We start from the raw sequence: 23,940 nt of genomic DNA on the forward strand, positions 1-23,940 counted from the left end.
AACCTAGTCAAATTCGTTACTGTAGACTTTGGTAACGACAAAGAAGTCCTGCGTCGGATAGGCCTCATTGTAGGCAACACCTTCGACCTCCAGAAGAATCGGCTGGTGTCCTCTCGTCAGCCTTCAATGCTGACCCTGGCAGGAGCCATGGTTCATCCTTCGTATGGTAAACTGGAGAAACCTCCATACACGTTTCATCATCATGCATGGCAACGGAATGTACTAGATATAGACCACATCCACTACGCTGCAATGGATGGCTACCTTTGCTTCAATATCTACAAGGGTTGGATGAAGAGCAACAACCAAGTGTGCGGTTCAAGCAAAGAAGTATCGGCCAAGAGGAAGAGGGACAAGGACGAAGTCGAGGACGTGGACGAGGACTCCGAGTAAAGTGGCAGTGTCGTTGCTCATGGTGGTTCTAATGCAGTGTCTACCGGAATAGTTTCAAAGTTTAATTTCAGGTGTGCTTAATTTAATTTGAGGGGTGTGTTGTGCTGAGCCCCCAGCAGAACTATGTTATGTTTCTTCTTGTTACTTTAACTCTTCAGTACGTACATACTAGTATTTCTTACATTTCATCTTTTAGTTGGTATAGTACTACCACTCGTTTCTTCACATTATATACGCACAATATATATGGCAAACATCATATAGCCAGCAGTTTAGTTGTCAAAGAATTTTAGGGTGCTTAGTTTTGTCAAAGAATTCCAGGGTGCTTAGTTTTATTTGAGGGGTGGGTTGTGCACTTGTGCTGGACACCGTGACAAGCCTTTTTAATAGTACTATATGCATAATTTGGCGACGAGCGCTCTCTATATGTACCACCTTTTTTTTTCTAATTTCAAGTTTTGCTCCATGGCGCAATCCATTGATACTACTACTGTACAAAAGTGGAGTATATACATTTTTTAAAAGGCTAGAGGGCGGGGCAGTCTAGCTCGGTCGGTTTCACGAGAGGCGAGGGCCTTTGTGATTTGACGGCTCATTACTGCTGTCAAATCGAATAGTACTGCGCCGCCCGCTGCACGCCCGACGCCTCCATTAAGCCCCTCCGTTAAACCCGCATGCAAACCGAGAATCCTACTCCTGCCACACGTCCGTTCATGAGCGGGCCGGAATTAAACGCAACACCGGCCGAGCTCCTCCCGTCCGCCCTTAGTTTAAACGAGGCCAGACGCCGGCCAAGCTCCTACCGTCCGCCCTCTATTTACACGAGGCCAGACAGACAGCGGGCAAGAATCACACCCCTCCGTCGCTCCCCCATCTGCTCCTTCACCATTTTCTCCACTCTTCCGATGGCTTCCGATGAGCCGTTCTCCGGCATATTACCCGGCTGGGTGGCCCGCCGAGCCCTCCGGATACGGGCGAGGCCGCTCGGTGCTTCACCAACCTCGCTTGGCCCGACGGAGCCAGTTGCCGCCCCAAGCAGGCGCGTGGTTCAGCAACTCGCCGCTCCAGTTCAGCTCGATGAGGAGTGGCGAGTTGCTCCACGCCGGCATGGCGGCTGGCACGCCGGTACGGGCGCCGTCGCTGCCGCGTCGTACCGCGCCACCAGTGTCTGCAGTGGTCGCGCCTCCCGTGTCTGTGGGCGCGCCTCCCGTGCCTGCGGCAGCGCCATGCAGGCAGAGACAAAAGCCGGGTGCGTGGAGAGCGACGAGTCGGTGGCCAGCTTCTCCGTGTCCGCCGCCGTCATCGAGGAGAAGTAAAACACGGGAAGCCGCCGCCACTTGGGACCCATGAAGGCCACCGCCGAGGCGACGACCGCGGATTCAGGTGGTTTCTTTGCTGCTTCGTCTCTTCCGAGGACCTTCGTCGACCCCGCAAGTGTCTGACGGACATGAGGAAGACAAAGGGATCCGCGGGCGGCCATTTAGAACTAAAATAAGTCTAGATACATCCATTTCTAGGAAAAGTATTTCCGGACGGAGGGAGTATTAATTATACAAGAGAGCCGGATTGGCACCTCTTAGTTCATGTAAATGTAATGAAATCCATCATGTTTATATGAAGATCCGGCTTTTTTATACGAAATCCTTCATGCTTATATGAAATCAGTCCGTGTTTGCACGAATTTCATCTAGTTGGTTAGAGTTGTAAAAATGTATGCCGCTGGCGTTTGATGTCGTCCTCCGCTTAAGGAAGCGGGAGGAAATTTGCCGGCTGCCGTTGGAGATGCTCTTTATGCTGGAAATAATAGAGTGACATCCAATCCATTTGAGTTAATTGCTTGTATGATTGTCCCTCTATAAAAAGTTAATTGCATGTACAGTGTACACGTGACTTGCAGGGTGGCTACAGCTTCGTACAGAAAGTTAAAAAGAAACAAGTCCATCCTTAATCTTGTATTCTAAGTACTCTGTGGGTTCCACTGTCAGTACAGTAGCGAAAGAAGTATATATTAAATAAGTAGAGTAATATATAATATAAAAATATAAAGTTAAAATACAGAATTCGAACTCATGTCATCGCGTTGCGAGCATCCGGCGCTAACCAGCCCAGCACATTTTTGTTGTAGACCATGCTGGAGATATATCTCCATGTCTACTCTTATATATACTCCATTCGCTCCTAAATATTTGTCTTTTTCAGATTTCAAATGGACTACCACATACGGATGTGTATGTAGACATATTTTAGAGTGTAGATTCACTCATTTTGCTCCGTATGTCTTTTCAGGAAGGGGTCAGATTTGTCCTTGATTTATTTATGAGGTATCCAGATGGCACTGCACCGCCAAGAAAAGAGGGTAACATCAAAATTATGGACTACTTTTTTGAGTATGTTGGTAAGGTCCGGTCCTAGTCACTTGTTGAAATCTCTAAAAAGACAAATACTCCCTCCGTCCGGAAATACTTGTCATCAAAATGGATAAAAGGAAATGTATCTAGACGTATTTTAGTTGTAGATACATCTCTTTTTATCCATTTTGATGACAAGTATTTTCGGACGGAGGGAGTAGAAAACAGAGTTGGTGATGATGGTGTGCGTGCCATCCTGCAATATAGGCCGTCGGATTTATATCTAACGGATAGGAAAGAAACTATGGCAATTTTGCAAAAATATACCCACACGTCTCTCCACGTTCGCAAATAAGGCCTTCCCTCGTTCAACCTTTTCTCTCACAAGATAAACTACTCATACAAATGCATCTTGATGTTCCGTGCAACGCACGGGCAGCTAGCTAATTTCTTTTAAAATAGTTGCTGCGATAATTGGGTTGAAGTGATATATTTTATGTCTGCCCCGAATGATTTCAGATTCACTAGTAGTAACAAAGAAAAGGTTGCCTTGTTAATTAACAGAAAACAGGGTGAAAACTATCACATGAGACCGGTAAAAACAAGGCACACTGGGTTCAGCGTCATCGTCACTACAGCTGTGCGCGCGCGAGAAGTCTACATATCGAGGGGGCTACCGAGCGAGGCACCGAGACACAACGTTTGAGAGAGAAACCAATTGACAAATTATGATCAGATCGAGTTGTCACCCTTCTGTTGTCATTGTTGGGGGGGAGAAAGACGTATCGAGAGTGTGTGCGGTAGGCACAGAGGCACAACTAGCGAGTGTGTGTGTGTGTTTGAAAGAGGAGTAGATAGATTATTATCAAGATCGATGTGCCACCCTACTCCTTCGGTGCCGGGTAGTGTGTGTGTGTATGTTTGAGAGAGAAGCCAGTCGATAGATTAGTATCAAGATCGAGGTGTCACCCTACTCCTTCGGTGTTGGGAGGTGTGGGTGTGTGTGGGGGCGGCAGTGACACTCACATATCTCTACTCGTATAAAAAACAGAGTTGGTGATGATGGTGTTCCTGCCATCCTGCAATATAGGCCATCCGATTTATATCCGACGGACAGGAAGGAAACTATGGCAATTTTGTAAAAAGATACCCACACCCCTCTCCGCATTTGCAAATAAGGCATTCCCTCGTTCATCCTTTTCTCCCACAAGATAAACTTCTCATACAAATGCATATTGATGTTCCGTGCAACGCATGGGCATCTTGCTAGTAGGGAGAAGGAGTTTGTGTGACACATATCTAGCTATATTAAGGGATAGGTAGATAGCATATGTGTGAGAGACATTATTATACTTTGAGACATTAGTGGCTGTGGGTGGGAGGAATTAAAGGGGTGGGCGTGTTAGACATAGAGAGCGTGTGTGTTTCTGTGTCAGAGACTTGTAGGACGGGGTAGAAAGACGAATTTAACCCTGACGGAGGGAGAGAGATACACGAAGTGCGCGTGTGTGATTCCGATGCCCACAGGGAAATGAGATATGTATGCGTGTGAGAGAGATTGCACAATTCATTCACGTATCACTATCTAGCGATCGTGGACGTGCATCGCTTGAACATAAGTCAATATCTACTTCGTATCGTGGCCAAAGGTACAATATCGATTCAACGCTATAAAGATTGGACACTCACATATCACATTTTTTTCTATTTAAATAAACCTTTTCAGTTTTGCATGCCAAAGTTACAGTGATGTTTCTTCAAACAACCAATGTAGCTATCATGTATATGCACCATTGTTACTCTTGCATTCAAATTCATTAGTCTTGGATGATTTAAGTTTCTATTTTGAAGTAATATATGTAATATTCATATATGAATTCAACGGGTATGCAATTTATGAAATGGAGGCTATGTAATCATATGAGGTAACACTTTTAAGTAGCTGACTACAATATCCATTTCTTTTTGTGCGCCTCTACACTAACACGTCAATGCATTATGTTTAAAGTAAATAATCAATGGCACTAAATTATCTATTTACACGAGAAATACATAGGCTGAGCGTTTGATCCTTTTTTTGTGAACACGCCACTACACCCGTACGATTGGCCGCGCCCGTGTGAACGTCCAAGTTATCGGCGCATCATCCCAAGTTATTGTCTTTTTTCTGGGGTGGACTTCACACCAGTTGTTAACTGCTGGCGCGTGCCCCGTGTACACAGTCTAGCATGACCTTCCCGCTAGCACGGTCCAAAATTAGTTGAAACTGGATATGAACGATCCCGCGGGCGGCAAAATCTCCAGCCTCCTTCTAAAATTTCCGCCACCTTAGTCTTTAGCATGCGAAATCCCCCTTTTGTCCTTGGTGCACGGAGACCAACAGTTACAATACCGCCCTCATCTACATGATAGGTCGGGGCTGCTTTGGTAACTCAACCCTACCGGAGCCGCTTCGCCGACACCTTCCTCAACCCTACCGGAGCCGCTTCGCCGACACCTTCCTCAACCCTACCGGGGCCGCTTTACCGACACCATCGTCAACCCTACCGGAGTAGCTTCGCCTATACCATTCTCAACCCTACCGGGGCCGCTTTGCCAACTCACAAGTCCACGGCCTCAGATCCGCTTCCTCGCACCCTCATCCAACCTACCGGAGCAGCTTCTGACGCCCCGTCCACGGCCGCAGACCCGCATCGTCGACACCACCCTTAACCCAACCACCGGAGCAGCTTCTGACGCCCCGTCCACGGCCGCAGATCCGCATCGTCGACACCATCCTTAACCCAACCACCGGAGCAGCTTCTGACGCCCCGTCCACGACCGCAGATCCGCATCGTCGACACCATCCTTAACCCAAACACCGGAGCAGCTTCTGACGCCCCGTCCACGGCCGCAGATCCGCGTCATCGACACCATCCTTAACCCAACCACCGGAGCAGCTTCACCTACGCCCTCGTCCACGGCCACAGATCCGCTTCGCCCACACCGTAGTCCACCCTACCGGAGCCGCTCCACAAATACCCTACTCGACGGTTCTAGATCTCCTTACCGGACCCCGACAGCCAGCGCAGTGTCATCACCCTCGACGTTTCTAACCTGATTCCCACCGTCTGGAGAGATGCCAAGCACCCGCCACGGCCTAGGTACTTGTCACCTTTAAACCCGTCCAGCATCACCTGCCCGATGTACTTCAAATATACTAACCGGCCGTTGTTACCTGTTATGCAGCTGTCAAAAACTACAAGGACGATGTTTCTTCTGGATCTAACAGCTTGGCCAACCAAGATCCTGGACTGAGGCATTGCTATGATCTTGTAAGCGCGTCTCTCTCTCTTGTATTGTTCTGTGCCTGCCAGCGTGCTTTGCTAGGATTTTTGACCAGTAACCCCTTTGTGCAGACAATGATTTCTACTACTGGCTGCTAAATTAGATATGTAGATGTCATACATGATACTACCTCGTACCTCCGTTCCTAAATATAAGTCTTTCTAGAGATTCCACTATAGGCTACATACGGAGCAAGTGAATCTACACTCGAAAATGCATCTATATACATCTGTATGTGGTCCATATTGGAATCTCTACAAAGACATATATTTAGGAACAGGGGCAGTACATTACACAAAATCATAGGTGGCATGTAGGAATTCTAGTGCACTACATTAGGCTCCCTTAGAGTGCCTGCTAGTCCAGCATACAGAGTCATGACTAGTTTATGGTACGCACACAATCGTTAATTGGTGGTTTAAATATGCGCAAGGGATATGCAATGTAGTATCATGTAGAGATGTCTGAAATTAGCTGTGTCAACTTGCAGATAGGGTTACACAATGAAAAAGTACAAGATGTATGTGGCAATTTCATGGAACATCGCAAAAAAAGGAGAGGCAGCGGTGAGCCTATACAGTGTGCTATGGTATGTCACTCCTCCATTGCAATCATCGTGACATGTTATTTGTATGCCAGTTCTATTAGCCAAGTTTCTTAGGGACAGTTATTACGAGTTATCCTAAGAAAATAAGCACCTGTGAATATAAGCTCCAGGATGTGGTTCCTGCCTTATTCTCTTTTGTCAAGGACTCAGGAAAATCTGTCAAGGACGCTCTGTGCAACAGGAATTGGATTAGGGATATCTCTGGAGGCATTTCGGTACAGGCTATGGCTCAATATCTTAAAATCTGGGACATTGCGCGAAGTACTTCATTGTCGGTGGAAGCTACAGATAGACCGGTTTGGAAGTGGACTGGAGACCACAAGTTCTCTATTAGTAGTGTGTATGGTTTGTTCTTTGCAGCGAATGTGCGCTTTGCATGCCATGGGCCGATTTGGAAATCCAAAGCACCACCAAGATGCAAATTTTTTATGTGGCTTGTCGTCCACCGTAGGTGTTTAACAACAGATAATGTGGAATGCAGGGGTTGGCCTTCTAATGGATCTTGCCCGCTATGTCTACATTATTATCGAACCCATAGGGTCCGCACGCTTAACGTTCGTTGACGATATAGTATTATATGAGTTATATATGTTGGTGACCAAATGTTGTTCGGAGTCCCGAATGAGATCATGGACATGATGAGGAGCTCCGAAATAGTCCGGAGGTAAAGATTGATATATAGGATGATATGGTTAGGCCAAGGGGTAAGGCCCACGGGGCTTTAGGTCGGTGCAAAAGGATATTTTGCAGAGATCAGGGACCAAACGCCCAAGATGCCAGACGCCGAGGCCCATGGCGTCTACGCCAAACGCCAAGGACTGTGGCGTCTGGTCCTGGAAGTCCGAGAAGGACTCTTACTTGCGGGCAAAACCGACTTTGAGGAGGCTCTTTCTCCAAGTTTCGACCCCAGCACTCAACATATAAATAGAGGGGCATGCTAGCACCCGGAACACATCAAGATAGAACAAGCCGTGTGCCGACAACCCCGACCCTCTAGTTTATCCTCTGTCATAGTTTCCGTAGTGCTTAGTGAAGCCTTGCGGAGATTGTTCTTCATCACCACCGTCACCAAACTGTCGTGCTGCCGGAACTCATCTACTACTTCGCCCCTCTTGCTGGATGAAGAAGGCGAGGACATCATCGAGCTGAATGTGTGCTGAACGCGGAGGTGCCATACGTTCGGTACTTGATCAGGACGGATCGTGAAGGTGTACGACTATATCAACCGTGTTGATAAATGCTTCCGCTTAGCGATCTTCAAGGGTATGAAGATGCTCTCCCCCTCTCGTAGTTATGCATCTCCATGGATAGATCTTGCGTGTACGTAGAATTTTTTTGTTTTCCATGCAACGTTCCCCAACAGATGCTCGGACCTGAGGTATCGTACATGTAATAGTTTTGTTCTGATTAAAAGGTTAAACCCATATGTGTTTCCATTTACTTTTAACAATGTTTAGTTTGAAATTCTGAATAGCGAAGTCATGGGCTTAGGGGGACATCCCACCTTAATTTTTGTATTTTTTTACCATGTGTTCCAAACAAGGCTTTTTCGCGAATATGTAAGAGCTTGTGTATCATTCATTGACAGAAAACAGGAATACAAGTTGCCCATCGCTAGCCCAAAAGAAAAGGCCGACGGGCGAGAGAGTACAGGGGGTTACACCAAGAGGGTACGGGGGAGAAAATGCCTCATGGAGATTACTAAGGCAACAAGTTGGCCAAGCCATGGTTCCCAGCAGCAACCCAAAGTCGGGCTTCCGTGGCGATGAGATCAAGCAGATGACGTAGGGATCGCACCTCACCGTCAAAGATTATGTCGTTCCAGTGGTTCCAGAGCAGCCATGCACCAATGACCAGTAGTGAGGAGGGCCCCTTGCGGGAAGGTGCGGGCGCGGCGACGCAAGAGCGGTGCCACCAATCTAGGAACTGGTCATCTAGAGACGGTGCGGGCGTGGTGGATTGACACCATGAGAGGAGCTCATGCCACAGCTGCTGGGAGAAGGAGCAGCCAACAAGCCAGTGGCACATGCTCTCGGGCTCCTGGTCACAGAATAGACAAAGAGGCACATGTGGGAGGTCGTGCCTGGCGAGGCACTCAGTGGTCCAGCATCGATCAAGCAGTGCAAGCCACACAAAGATCTTGATATGTAGCGGGGCTCTAGTTCTCCAGGTAAGGCGCCAGTTGGGATCCTCCATTGAATCATGGAACATGGCGGGATAGCAGGAAGCTGGGGTATAGACTCTAGACTATGTCCATCACCAGGAGAGGCAATTAGGTTTCGAGGAGAGGGATATGTGACGAAGACGCCGCTAGAGGTCAACGTACTGAACTATGGCCGTAGGCCCCGGCGAGCCCGAGATGTCGCGAACCCAAGCACACTGGCAAAACCCTTCCTGAACCGTATGATACTTGCGACACCTACGAGGTCATGCTGAAGATCAGGGGCGCGATGTCGGCGGTGCATTGGCCAACTAGCCAGTGGTCCGTCCAGAAATGACAAGACGAGCCATCACCCAAATGCCAAGTAGCTAGTGGAGGCGCGCATGATAGCCAGCGCGTCTGGGTGGTGCATTAGAGGAAGGTGAGTCCATGGGCGCTCATCGTCCGTGCACTAAAGCCAAATCCATCTAGCACGGAGCAAGATGCCCGCACAGTGGAGATCGCGGACGTCAAGACCCCCTAGCTGGACAGGGCAGCTGACATGCGACCAGTTGACCTTAAATGCCGATGAAACACAACATTCATCATATAGAACAAAACTTTCTAATTTTTCTATACGTTATAAAGACATAACAAGGTCATCGGCACCATGTCACACCACATCCGACCTCAATCCCTGCATGATCCGTGATCCCCGGTGCGGTCGAAGGACCTAACTGCCTATATACCTAAATAGTTGATGCACACTACTCTATTTCTCTCGACATACACGCATCCCAACTCATCACACATGCCAGCTCATAAATCTCACTACTTCAATTCTTTCAACTCCAAGAAAATGTCAATTATACGTTTTTATAAACAATTAACAATAATTAAATACGTCTTGTGTATTTTGAATTCCCATTTTCATATGTTGATTCTAGAATCAAATCTCTTTAAAATATATAGCAATCAATTCGCGTACGGGTAGGACAATCCCGAAAAACAAAATAGTGATCTGGATCTACCATGATTTCCTCGCCGTCGGCAATACTTCATTTACTGCGGCGCTGAAGACGTATCTAAGCAGAGCAAGTACAATAGTGTGATATAAGCAGGCTGTAAGGACTAAAATCTTATATCTTTACTTGGTTGGAGGAGAGAGAAGAGGAGAGAGAAGGGAAGCGAGCTGTAGAATAAGAGCCGGCTATAGCACAAGACCCAAGTCACTTTGTCCCCCCCCCCTTCCCTCCCCCCCCCCCCCCCCTCAACCGGTTTGGATGGCGGTCATGTAATAGGATAGGCAATTAGTTTTCCTACCTTTTTTGTGCCAGCCGGTTGTGGCTTTTGTGGCCGTTTTTATTGGCTCTTTGTGAGCCTTCATTTACTTTTTCGAGACTACAAGACCTTGTTGAACTTATTTGATTTTTATAAAGGTGGATGTATGCATCGTTCTGATGCAGAGGCCGGGGAGCCCCCCTTTTCAAAAAAAAGTCACTTTGTGAGAATGTATGATTGGTCAGCTATTAATAAAATACTACATATTTAAATCTTACTGTTGTACAAGCCGATTATTAGATTGACTCTAGATGATATGGCAGCTTATTATAGCCAACTGTTGGCTATATTATTAACCATGATCTCATGACGTACTACATGTACCCGTTCGACTACGGATCTCTGACATACACAAATGCATATGTACACGGCATGGCTCGCTGCATTGGCCTACATCTGTCGCGTCTATGCCCCTAGTGTTCTCATGCATCGCCCTCGCTCCACTGTCCAATGCCCCTGCTTCTCTGGGCCACTGTGCAGCCATGTGAGTCACTCACCGCGTGAGCACGATTGGCCTCCGAGGCTCCGACGCCGGGTTTCCTGCCGGAACAGACTGGGAGGCGACAACAAAGTATCTTAGGAGAGCACGACTTGCTAGTTAGTTGGTGGGACAGGACGCGCAAGTAATGATCGGGTTCCTGACACCTCTTATGCCCACGAGCAGTGATTTTCTTTGACATCAATTGATATTAGCGGTCCTCTAACGATGACATCTAATCTATGATACACATATTTGTGCGTGTTCTAGGAAAGAAATGGTCCGAAACATGGCAAGCAAGTCCCGTATCTCTCTTCTCGCCTTCTCTCTTTGCCCTACCACTATGCTTGCTCCACGGTCTCTGCCGTCGTTTTATAACATGGTTCGGTTGATGCACATTTACAATTTATGTGTCACTAAATGAATGTAAAGGATCTACTAGTACCTAAGCAAATGAATGTTGCTGATTTTCTTGTTCGGTTGCGGCAGAGAGGATGCATTTACTTGCAAATTTCTGGTTTTAAAAGTCACTTTTTTTCTTTAAAAAATGATTAGGCAAGTTTAAAATTCTGGATAGTCGAAGTGATTCTCACCAGCTAAATGCCATGATAAAAAATTGTTACACAACATTCCGTTCAAACAGAAGAACGTATTCCACTTTTCTGTAAAAAGCAGTTCTCACTTCTCTAGTTAATCACCAATGACCACACAGCTTATTTTAATTGATGCTGCTGAAAACATGTATTACAGTTCCCATCGGAAGTATGCAAGACAGAGAGAGGAAAGAATTAACTCACGGTATTTTTATGGCATACATCAATTAATCCTAGCTAGTCGATCCAACCGGCCAGGAAATAAACTGGTTCTGTTTTTTCTTTTCCGACACGGATAAACTGGTTGTGTTGATGTCGAAGAGACTTGCCAAACGTTTGAAATTGCCCTACAGGGGATTGAAAAATCAGGGCCTCATTTGGTACAAGTTGATTTGAGAGGTTTTGGGAGGCGGGGATTCAGGAGGATTTGGTGAATCCCTTCCTTCCACCCAATCCCCTCAATTCCCCTCACGTCCCCAAGTTTCCAATCCCCTTCGATAAAAACTTGTTTGGTAGACAGGGTTTGTTAATAGACTGATGGCAACAGTGCAGTTAAAAATCCAATGTTTGCAAGTTTAACAACTCTAACCATGTTCTTTTACAAGAAGAACATGTACTCCCAGATTATAACTTGCTCCCAGATTATTCTGTTACAAGAGCAACATGTCCTCACAATATTCTGTTACAACCAAAGTTTAACATAGGGTGGTAGCCATGTTTGTATTTCGGTAGCTGCATTTCATGCTGCCGTTGGCAATTGAGCTCTTTAATTCCTTTGTTACCATCTAACTCCAGCCTGGGAAGCAGCAAATGCTTGTAATAACTCTGCATGAAAACATCGATCTTGAGTCCACATAAAAAAAGCCAAAAGCAACATCATCAGCACACACATCTACAAGTTGGAAACTGTACAAAGAGTTCCGACTTCCAAAAAATAATGAACTAAAAATCACCAGCACACACATATCTACAAGTTGGAAACATCGATCTAGATGCAATATGCCCCAAAGGTAGAACTACATTTACTATTTTACTTGACTTCAAGAGCTAACAAGTAGGATATACTACTTGGGTAAAGAAACAAGCCATGAGGCTAAGCAGCTTGTTTACCAGAAGTTAGGCGTGGCAACTGACTCCCAAGACAGAGGCAACTCGTCCACCCCAGCAAGAATCCAAGCAGCGGGTCTCTGATAAGAACAAGTTAGCAAGGTCCATTACATAATTCAGTTCAACGGAAATGGACCAAGTTCTTATAAATAGCATTCGTGCTATAAAGAACAAGTTAGCAAGGTCTGAGATCATTGTTTCTAAAATTCATCAATTGTTTCTAAAATGATCCATACATATCTTGCTGCCAAGACTAAATTAGTACACAGATTCAGTTTGCTACTGCAAGTAATCACAACAAAACTGATTCTCAAATGATTTCTGATGGCGAGAACATGAAAAAAAAGTTACATCTTAATGGGGAAAATACCAGCTCTACGGTAGGCGTGAAGGAGGACGATGACTGCGAGGTGTGGAGAAGGTTGATGGTGGCGGAGCGTGGAAGAGGCTGCAAGGCCATGGAGGGAGAACAAGTTAGCAAGGTCCAGTACATAGATTCAGTTCAACGAAAATGGACCAAGTTAGCTAGCTAGCTAGATGAAAAGATAGTAATGAACTACAAGTACTAATAGTATGCATGATGCTCCCAAGATAACCAGCGTACTAGTAAGCTAATGCAACGCAGAACAGGATTCACAAACAAACACACAGGTGATCGGTGCTGCCAGATAACCAGCATGAGGTTTACAGTGTACTAGTTCATCCGTCCTTACAGACTCTATCAGCACAACTGGATCAGAATATTGGTAAGCAATGCAGAGTACGATTTACAAACAAAAAAACAGGGGATGGGTGCAAACATCATCATCATAAGTTATTCTAGACTGCTATCCTATTTCTAGGAATGGAGCAAATGGCATCACACAAGAAAATTAAGTATTAAAATCATAGCATTGCCCAGAAATTGTATGTTGCAATTCCAGGAGCAAATGGATAATATGCAGAGCAACATTACTAGTCCCACCTCATCGACTAGTAATGAAACTGCATGATGCATACTTCTGGATGAGTCGTTGTAGTTTACAGATCCTGTGATTAAGCTTCTTTTTTTTTAACCCTCCCCCCGTAGAACAATTGTTCTACAGTAAATTTTATAAAAGAACAAGTGTGATTAAGCTTATTCAATAAACATATCTTAAATTTGCAGGATCAGCGTGCAATCAATTGATGGAATTCAATCGTCAATTGCAGCATGAAACTAAACTGTAATTGTACTTAAATTTCTCTATGTTTCCTTTTATGATGCGATTCAGTTCGGTTCAAAAGCTTAAAAAAATTCACTAGGCGTTATGCCAGTACTTAACTCACACCAATGCATGCGATTCGGTTCGGTTGTCCCACAGATTAGATACCCAGATTAATTAAGCCAATCAAGATAGCCACAACCGTCCTGGAATTGATTCCGTAAGTAAATACAGATGGTAGCATTATATATAGCAGCAGATTAGTCTGATCGGACTGGACTGAATCAAAAGTCTACATAATCGACTAGCTAGAGATCAGATCATCATAGATGAAGTCAATTGACCGATAAAGAGAGCCCAGCCTGGATTAACAATGCAAGGGATTCAGGGAATAGCCGAAAATCCAGGGTAATTAAGCAGCTGACGTACATCCATAGGAAATAAAATGCAACTCTTACCTAGGGGACAAGCAAGCTTGGGCTCCGCGGCGGAGGGCTGGGGCGGCGATGCAGTTCGACGAACGGGGGGGCCTCGGAGGTGGCTGGGCTCGCCGGAGAGGGAGAGCAGAGAAGTGGAGGGGGCGGTGGCGCAGCGGCGTAAACCCTAGTCCCCGCCTCTGCTCGCGGAGCGGAGAAGGGGAGGGAGCGGTGGCGCGGCGGCGTAGACCCTAGTCCCCGTCTCTCCCCGGCGGCGGGGCTCCTCCTCTCGGTGGCGGCGGGGCGGCATTGTCGCTTTGCCATCTCGTTCCCTGCGTGTGGCCTCGAGGCTTGGGAGACGCGTGGATAGAAGGGGATCGAAGGGGAATGGAAGGGATTGGGCTGTGCAAACCACGTGAAACAAATGGGCCGTCGGGGTTTTCAGAGGTTTTTGGGCCCCGCCGGGTTGATCCTCTGAAAAACCCCTCGATCCCCTCGTACCAAATGAGGCCTTAGCTGGAGCAGCAACCATGCATGCACCTGCTAGCTCCTGCATGTGTATGCATGCCTGAATCTGCAGGACTCGACAGCGTGCAGTGTCGTCTTGGAGTTGCCCGGCGGTACAGCGGAACAAATCGATCCGCCACAACCTTTCATCCATTGGATTTTCTTACACATGTGCTTTTTTATTGTGCGTTCCAAATGAGGCCCTAAATAGTCTTGATGAAATGCAGCACTCAACATACAAAACAAGACTTTCTATTTTGAGTCAATTACACCACAGATGCCTAAATTTGGCGAGAAAAGTCAGTTTGATGCTAAAACTTATAGCATACATTGAACCGGTGACAGAACTTGGCTTGGCATGCATCTACGGTGCTAATCATGCTTGTATACGTACATGTTGCTGATGTGGCGAGCCAGCATGGCACGGTCCCCACCCGTCAGTGACTAGGAGCCGAGGACGAGGGCGTGTGGCCTGTTTTTTTTATGAAGACGCGCTGGAATTTTATTTTTCTCACAAAAAGGCCCTAAAATTGTTTTTCTTAAAAAAAGAAAGAACACTACACATCTGTATAACAATTGGGCCCCACCCGTCAGGATACATTACATGGAGGAAATTAATATGAAAAATATTGCGCCGCGGACGTCCGAACATACCAGGTGTAATTTGTTGTTTAAATTGGATAGCTTTTTTTAGCACATTTAAATTGGATAGCTAGTCCTAATTAACTATAGGCAAGCACGCACATAAGGCTTAAATGGGAGCCTGTCCCCGCGGCCTATTTTTCAAATGTTAGTTTATTCCTTTCTTAGAATTATGTTGTGTTGTTCCTTAAAAATATAAAAATATATGATTATTTTCTATCATGTAAATTATAAATAAATTAAATACAAAGTAAATTAATTATTTAAAATAAATTTATGTAATTTATAAAATATAGTACTTATTTAAAATAATGTTCATATAATTCTAAAAATAATATTATTTAAAATAATGTTCATATAATTCTAATAAATGTTCTTATTTAAAAGTATATTCGTGTAATTCTATAAATATACGTGATAATTTAAAAATGTTTATATAACTAGAATAATATTTATGTTTTTAATAATATGTATTAATTATAATAATTTTCAGGAATTATGAAAATATTTTCAATGATTCAGAAAAACATTCATCTATTCATGTATTTTTTAGGCTATATATACACTTTTGTCCCGTGAAGAATCTCATGCTGCAGAGATAAGATGAATGACTTCGAGATACCATCACTCGTCATTGTCAAGGGAGAAATATTATTATTTAAAATAGTGTTTCGTGTAATTCTAAAAATTGTTAATGTATACAAAATTCAAATTATAAATATTATTTTTTTGAGAAAATACTATAAGTATTAATTATAATTGTATTTTTTAATTAAAAAACTAACATGTGAGAAATGGGCCGTGGTAACTGCAGTGGTGCAGCCTATGCCCCATGCGTGTCCGCTCATAGGATATTAGGACTGGCTATCCCATGTAGACAGCTAAAAAAAATCCCATGTAGAGAGCAAATTTGTCTAAAAAAAAGTTGACAACAATGCGTGTCCGCTCATAGGATATTAGGACTAGCAATCCCATGTAGACAGCAAATTTGTCTCAAAAAAAAGTTGACAGCAAATAATACTTGGTGTGATTGCTAGTCTGCCGTGTTGTTGGGTCGAGGTCGCTGGTTCGACCTATGGCGGACACAATTTTTCATATTAATTTCCTCTTCATACTGTTTCCTGACGGGTGGGTCCCAAGGGTCATAGAGACAAAGTTACGTTCCTGAGCTTTTTTATAGAAAAGAAAAAAACAAGGGCCTTTTTCATGACAAAATTTTTTTGAGGTGCTTTCTACAAAAAACCAGGCCGCACTCCTTGGCCCCGTCCCCCGTTCACTTACGGGTGGCCCACGCACCATGCTGGAGCGCCATGTCAGCATCATGTACGTATACAGACGTGATTAGCACCGTAGATGCACGCCCAAGCCAAGTTTTATCACCGGTTCAATGTATCCCACAAGTTTCAGTATCAAACTGACTTTTCTCGCCAAGTTTAGACACTTGCGATGTAATTGACTCTTTTATTTTTTGTGTACGCTGTACAAACATAATAAGGTCCTCGGCACCACACCACACGACATCCGAGCATAACGCCTCTATGACCCGTGATCGAAGGACCTCAACGCTAATCCTATAAACCTAAATGGTTGATTCCCACCACTCCTTTTTTAACATGCACACGACCCAACTCACCGCACATGCCAACTAATAAATCCCACTACTTCTATTTTTGTAAATGCACCGATATGCTGAATGTGTTCTTTAAATATGTACAACAGACTATCCTCCTATGTCCGGCTTATTAGCACGTCACGTTTGATTTCGTGATTTATCATCGGTACTCTCGTGCAGATTAGCACACCTTGCATTACCCACTTATTGATAAGATGTTTAAGAGACCATGCAACTTCTGGTGAGTGTGACCGGCCTCCAACGCCAAGTGTCCTGCCGAAGAGGTCAAGAGTATTGCGGGTGCCGGTCTCTAGCCACCACAGACAGGTTGGGAGGCGATATCCTAGGAACTTACGAGCGCACCACTTGCTAGTTAGCAGGTCCATGACTGTTTTTTTTTCGAGGAAATCACTGATTATATTGAAACAAGAATTATAGAAAAAAACACCAGAAAGCTAGAAATTACACACAGGTCCTTTCTGCAAAACAACGTCGCCGACGCGGAGAAGAACGTGCCGGTGGCGGGCCGCTGCTGCATCTCCGCACGAACCTTGGATCGGGAGATGTCCCCGGTTCTTGACACCTCTTAAGCCCAAAAGCTAAGAATATTTTTCCACTCCTACCCAAATGAAAGGTCCGCTAATATATGATACGCATGTTTGTGCCTATTCTAAAAAAATGTTCAATACACAGCAAAGAACTTTTGTGTCTCTTCCTTAATTGTTCTCCATTTTTCCGTGGCACTACGTTCCACCGTTCATGTCATCGTTTATAACATGGTTCGGTTGGTGCACATTTACATTATGCGTCACTAAATGAATTCGAAATATCTACTAGAACTAAAACCTAATGAATGGTATGATTCTCTTGTTTGATTGCGGCGAGGAGGATGCATTTAAATAGGACCACTTTTCTTCTTTTCTTAATTTCTTATTGCAACGATGTGATGCTTTTCATCTGATATTCGTATGATGACAAAGATCTAATCATCCACACATCCACACCTAGGAAAAAATGCAGCACACCATTGGATTCCGTGTCGTACTAAGATCTGAGGTGTCGTACATGTAGTAGTTTTGTTCCAATTAAATTGTTAAACCCATATATGTTTCTATTTACTTTTAAAAATGTTTTTGCATGTTTGAAATTCTGAATAGTTGAAGTAATTCTCAATACCTAAACACAAACGATCTTTTAAGATGCTATATTTATAGTTCCAAGATAAAATAGATACTATGAAACATTCCATCTGTTTTGCTTTAAAAAATTGAAACATTCCATTGAAATGAAAGCACATACCCCACTTTACTGTAAAAACCATAGGTATTGACTCCTGTAGGTTTTGAGAAACATGCCACCTCAATTCATGTATTTCTTTTTTAACCTGTGTTCCAAATGGGGCTTTTTGTATTTCTCTTTTTTTTTGCAAGGAAAACTTTCGATCTATTTATCAAGTGTCAAGATAGTACAAAGAACACCAGAAGTAAAAAATGTATCCAGATCCATAGACCACCTAGCGATGATTACAAGCACTGGAGCGAGTCGAAGGCACGCCGCCGTCATCCCCCCTCCCTCATTGGAGCCGGACAAACCTTGTTGCAGTAGACAGTCAGGAAGATGTCGGGCTAAGGCCCCATATGACCAGCGCATCAGAATATCAACCGCCGCCGATGAAGAGAAGCATAGGTCAAAAGTATCCACCCTGTAGACACACGAACACGGAAGAACGAAGACCAATCCACGTGGATCCACCGAAGACAAACACCGACCGAATCCCATGAGATCCGCCAGAGACAAACCTCCACACGCCCTCCGACGATGCTAGAAACACCATTACACCACTGGGACGGAGGCTAGGCGGGGAGGACCTTACTCCATCAACAGAGTGCCGCCTCCGCCTCGCATGTCTGAGTGGGACACAAACCCTAACAAAACTCAAAAAAGCATCAGAAAACGAAGCCCTCCCGTCGGCAAGGGCCAGGATCCATCGTGCCTCCATGGTCCTAAGATCACAGGAGACGAGTTAGACCGGCGACGACGCCGGCGGAAGGCAGGAGAAACTCTAGCACATGGTGCAGGATACGAGCGGCCACTTGCCGCCGTGCGTGGTGTCCTTACGGTGTTACTAGTTGACTAGATTAGATCTCCCTGTATTTCTTTTTTAACGTGCGGGGCCTTAAATAGTCTTAATGAAATTGAACATTCAATAGACAGAACAAATCTTTCTAATTTTTGTGTACATTGTCCAGACATACCAAAATCATACCATGCCACACCATATCCGAGCTTTTAACCTCCATGATCCTTGGGTGCGGTCAAAGGACCTCAATGCTAATCCTATATACCTAAATAGTAGTTGATTGTAGTTACTCTATCTCTCTCAACATACACACATCCCAACACATCACACATGTCAACTCATAAATCTCACTACTTATATTTCGCTCAAATCCAGAAAAAATACCAATTATATATTTTCACGTACAAGTAACAAATAAGTTGTATGAGTTTCTAATTTCCATTTTCATATGCGGATTGTAGAATCAAATCACTTCAAAATATATTGCACAAATTCGCACAACAACTCGCAGGATACCATCAAGTTAATTTAGTGGTGCAGGATAATCTTGAAAAACAAAAAATAGTGGTCTGAGTCTAGCAGGATTTCCCCGACATCGGCGATGCTGCATTGCCTTCCGTGGCGCCGACGTTGTATCTGACCATGATGTACGTGTACCCGTTCGACTACGTATGTCTGACACACACAAAAGCGTATGAAACAGCCTCACCCGCTGCGCTTGCCAACATCTGTCGCATCTATGCTCTAGTGTTCCTCTGCCTCGCCCTTGCTCCACTGTCTGATGCCCCTGCTTCGCTCCGCGCCGCTGCAGCCAGGTGAGTCACTCACCGTGTGAGTACGACTGGCCTCCGAGGCTCCGACGCCGGGTCTCCTGCTGGAGAGGCCAGGTCCGTTGCGAGTGCCGGTCCTTAGCCGCCACAGACAGGTTGGGAGGTGACAACCAAGGAACTTACGAGAGCACCACTAGTTAGGTAGTAGGTGGAACAAAACGCTCGTGTAATGACCGTGTTCCTGACGCCTCTTATGCCCACGAGCTGTGATTTTCTTTGACTGCTACTGAAATTAGCCATCCTCTAAAGACGTCCTCTAATCTACGGTACATATATCTGTGCGTGTTCCAGGAAAGAATGGTCCGAAACACAGGGCAAACGACTCCTGTATCTCTCTTCCTGCGTTCTCTCTTTGGCCTGGCACTATATTTGCTCCACGGTCCATGCCTCGTTTTATAATATATGATTCGGTCGGTGCACATTTATAATTTATGCATCAAGGGTCCGGCCCCGGCTGGCAGTGGCGATTGGCGCGCCGAGCGTGGCCGTGACCGGTCTCCGGTGGAGTGGCGGGGACGTGGACGTGACCGTGACCACCGCTCCTCCCCGCCGCTCGCGCTCCCCGCCGCGGTCTGACCGGGCGCCGGTGTCTCCTCCGCGTCGTTATGACCCGCCGCGCCGCCAAGCCCAATACCCCCGACCGGCCCCAACTCCAACAACACCCGCAATGGCCAGGGGGCGTTCGCGAAGAAGAAGAAGAAGCGAGGTAACCACCCTCAGCCGGGTGGCCCCGATCTCGGACCGGGAGTTCACTACGGTCTTCCCGGACCCGGTCAGCTTTCGCTACGGCACCCACAGCGCCAGACTCACGCTCGCCCTCAACCAGCTCTCAGTCCGCATCTCGGCGCCGTCGGTGGACCCGCGCGCGGTGGCCACCCTGTCCACGGTGTGGGTGCAGATCCGTGGACTCCCTCCTCCTACTCGGGATGAGGGTGTCCTCCGTGGCTTGTCCCTTCTGTTGGGCAAGTTTGTGGCGGTCGATCAGGCCTGCTGCCCAAGGGCCCTGCCGTTCGAGTTCAGATCAAGTCCACCGACCCCACCAAGCTCAAGACGACACTCCGGATGTTCTTCAACGACGTTGGGTACGACCTGCACATCTCGGTTGAGGGTGGGACTCCCACTGATCCCCTCGACCCGGATGATGGGGGCGACGCTGACCCAGAGTCCGGTCCTGGTGGTGGGACTGATGCTCTGGGATCCCCTCGCCGTCCCCGCAGCCACTCACCTCACTCGTAGGCTTCCGACGACGACCCCCCTCCAGCCGGCTCCTCCCACCCCTCGTCTACTCACTGCTCAGGACCGGGCTCTCTCGGCGCCCTCCCTGAGGACGAGCCCGAGGACATCGCGGCTATTGCAGCCATGCTCGACGAGGCTGCCACTCTCCCACCTGGAGCCACTCTCCCTCCTCCCTTCCTCCCTGCGCCGCTTTCCCTGTCTGATGAGGAGGGGAGTGGGGACAGCCGTGGGAGCATGGAGGTGCGCCCTCCTTCCTCCCCGCGGCTCGTGTCTCCGGTGCCGCCTAGGGAGATTCCCTCGGCGCCGGCGATCCTGGGGATTGATCTTCCTCCTCCCCCCTCCCCGACGTCGTCCAGGACACCCAAGTCCCGGGGCCGCCACCGCTCGGCCTCTACCCCAGTCTCGTCGGCCCGGAAGAGCGCCTGGCTGGGGGCGGCGCCACGGCTGGCGAGGGCCTCGCCGACTGCTGTGGAGGCGTCTAGGCGGGCTGCCATCCGCAACCTCGACACAGGTCCATCCGATCCCCAGGCTTCTTGCCCTGACTCTGATGATGCTTTCTTCAACTCTTTTTCCGCTCTTGCTGGTGTCCCGCTCGGCCATCTGGCCCAGGTCGCAGCCGATTCGGCTATAGTTTTCCGTGGCGAGAAAGGCCCGGTTTTAGAGCAGCTTGCGTCCCTCCAGGCTAAGGAGATCCTGGAGGGCCACCTTGCGGCCACTAGGGCGCGCGAGGCGGCAGCAGCTGCGGAGGCCACTTCTCCCATGCCCCGACGGGCAAGGGGTCGGGGTCTCCCCGTGGTTGACCCTGGCGAGGTCCGTGGTCGGACTCGTTCGCGTACTGCTCAGTTGCGTCGGGCCCTTAGTGCCGCTTCTACCGTTGGGTCCAGGGAGGACCCGTTAGGCGAGTGATCATGCGAGCTCTATTCTGGAACCTGCAGGGCTTCGGCCATGATGGCCGCCGCAGGCAACTCATTGAATACATGCGTGATGAATCCGTGGATGTGGTATCTATTCAGGAAACAATGCGCACTGGGTTCTCTTTGGTGGAACTTGAGCGTCTCAGTAGACACTTGTTTGCGTGGCACTGGCTACCTTCTAGTGGAGTGACCGGTCACTCTGGTGGCATCCTTCTAGGCGTGAAGGATGCCACCTTTGAGGTGGGATCCATGGATCGTGGATCCCACTTCGTCAGCATGGAGGTTTGGGAATGTGATGTGAATTTCAAGTGGGAGATCATTGTAGTTTACGGTCCGTCCGACCATAGTTGCTCGGCCTCGTTCTTGGCTGAGCTTCACGCCAAGATCTCTGACGCAACTCTGCCGGTAGTAGTTGGAGGCGATTTCAACCTCCTCCGCTTTGCGGAGGAGAAGAGCAATGCACGTATCGACCTTGCTGAGATGCGTCGGTTCAACGACTGGGTTGCTGACCTAGGGCTCCTTGAATTGGACAGGGTCGGGGCGAGATTTACCTGGACTAACCGCCAGGTGTCCCCGGCCCTTAGTGTGCTGCACCGGGTGTTTGTCTCCCCCGACTGGGAGCTTCGGTTCCCCTTGGCGTCCCTTCAGGCTATTACCCGTATTGGATCTGACCACGTGCCTCTTCTCTTGTCCTCTCGGGATGAGCGCCCCCTTCCTCCCCCTCGATTCCGTTTCGAGGCGTTTTGGCTCCGGTAGCCTGGCTTTATAGCCGCGGTCAAGTCACACTGGGTCTCGGCACTAGCCGAGCCCCATAGGCAGATGTCGATCCTGGACGAGTGGCACCACCTCTCTAAGCGATCCAGGCAGTTCATGAAAGGGTGGGGCGCTAACATTGGGAGGGACCTCCGGATTCAGAGGAGTGGGCTCACAGGTACGAGCTGGAAGACTCTCTCATGGAGATCTACTCCAAGGAGGAGGAATTTTGGCGACAGAGAGGCTCCATTAATTGGGTGCTGTTTGGTGATGCCAACACATCTTACTTTCAGGCCATTGCTAATGGTCGTAGGCGTCGATGCTCCATTCCCCTCTTATGGGAGGGAGGTCAGTTGTTTCAAGATCCACAGGCGATCCGCACGCTGGTCGACGACTTCTACAAGTCATTGTTTGCTGGGCGACTCCGGGGAGGTGTCACCCTGGCCGACCATATTTGGTCCCCGGAACAGCAAGTCTCCCCAGCCGAGAATGCGGCCCTGGTCGCCCCGTTCGATGCCGCGGAAGTGGAGACTTTCGTCAAAGCCATGAATCCTGCTTCGGCCCCGGGTCCCAATGGTTTGCCGGTGCGTTTCTTCCAGGCATTTTGGCCGATGGTCAAGGAGATCATCCTGGACCTATTCCGCGAGTTTGCTAGGGGAACTCTAGACATGTCCCGGCTTAACTACGGGATCATTTCCCTGATTCCCAAAGTTCCGGGTGCTGCGGACATTAGGCAATTCCGTCCCATCACAGTCCTTAATGTGATATTCCGGATCCTGGCGAAGGGGTACGCCACTAGGGCGGCCCTTATAGCTCCCCGGATCCACCATCCGAACCAGTCGGCTTTCACGAAAGGCAGATATATTCTGGATGGGATCCTTGTCCTGCACGAGGTCATCCATGAGGTCAAGCACAAACACCTTCGCGCGGTGTTCTTCAAGATTGATTTCCACAAAGCCTATGACACCGTGCATTGGTCCTTCCTTAGGGAAGTGTTACTCAAGCGTGGCTTTGACTCCCATTGGGTTGCCCGCGTGATGCAGTTAGTGACGAGTGGTCGGACTGCGGTGAACATTAATGGGGAGATCGGGCCCTTCTTCACGACGGGCCAAGGTGTCCGACAGGGTGACCCGATCTCCCCTTTTTTGTTCAACCTTGTGGTCGATGCTCTGGCCTCGATCCTAGACTTGGCCAAGCACGCCGGCCACATTAGGGGAATTTGTTCCCATCTTGTTCCCAATGGAGGCCTGACACATCTCCAATATGCGGTTGACACCATTATAATGGTGGAAGGCTCGGACGAGGATATTCAGAACCTCAAGTTCCTCCTCCTCTGTTTTCAGGAGATGTCGGGCCTCACCATTAACTTCGCCAAGAGCGAGGTGATGGTCCTTGGATATTCCCCCGCGGAAGCTCAGCGAATCGCCAATCG

The 23,940-nt window shown here is 47.5% G+C and overlaps 1 long non-coding RNA gene across 1 annotated transcript; it reads right to left on the reverse strand.

The window, feature by feature from the left end:
- Positions 1 to 11,779: 11,779 nt before the first annotated feature.
- Positions 11,780 to 14,318, reverse strand: LOC109781399 (uncharacterized). The gene is made up of 4 exons (XR_002237270.4): positions 13,977 to 14,318; positions 12,705 to 12,782; positions 12,338 to 12,414; positions 11,780 to 12,052 (listed from the first exon to the last, which is right to left on the reverse strand). It is a non-coding gene; the product is annotated as an uncharacterized lncRNA (long non-coding RNA).
- Positions 14,319 to 23,940: the final 9,622 nt, after the last annotated feature.

This window comes from Aegilops tauschii, chromosome 7 (assembly GCF_002575655.3).
Source record: "Aegilops tauschii subsp. strangulata cultivar AL8/78 chromosome 7, Aet v6.0, whole genome shotgun sequence".
NCBI lineage: Eukaryota > Viridiplantae > Streptophyta > Magnoliopsida > Poales > Poaceae > Aegilops > Aegilops tauschii.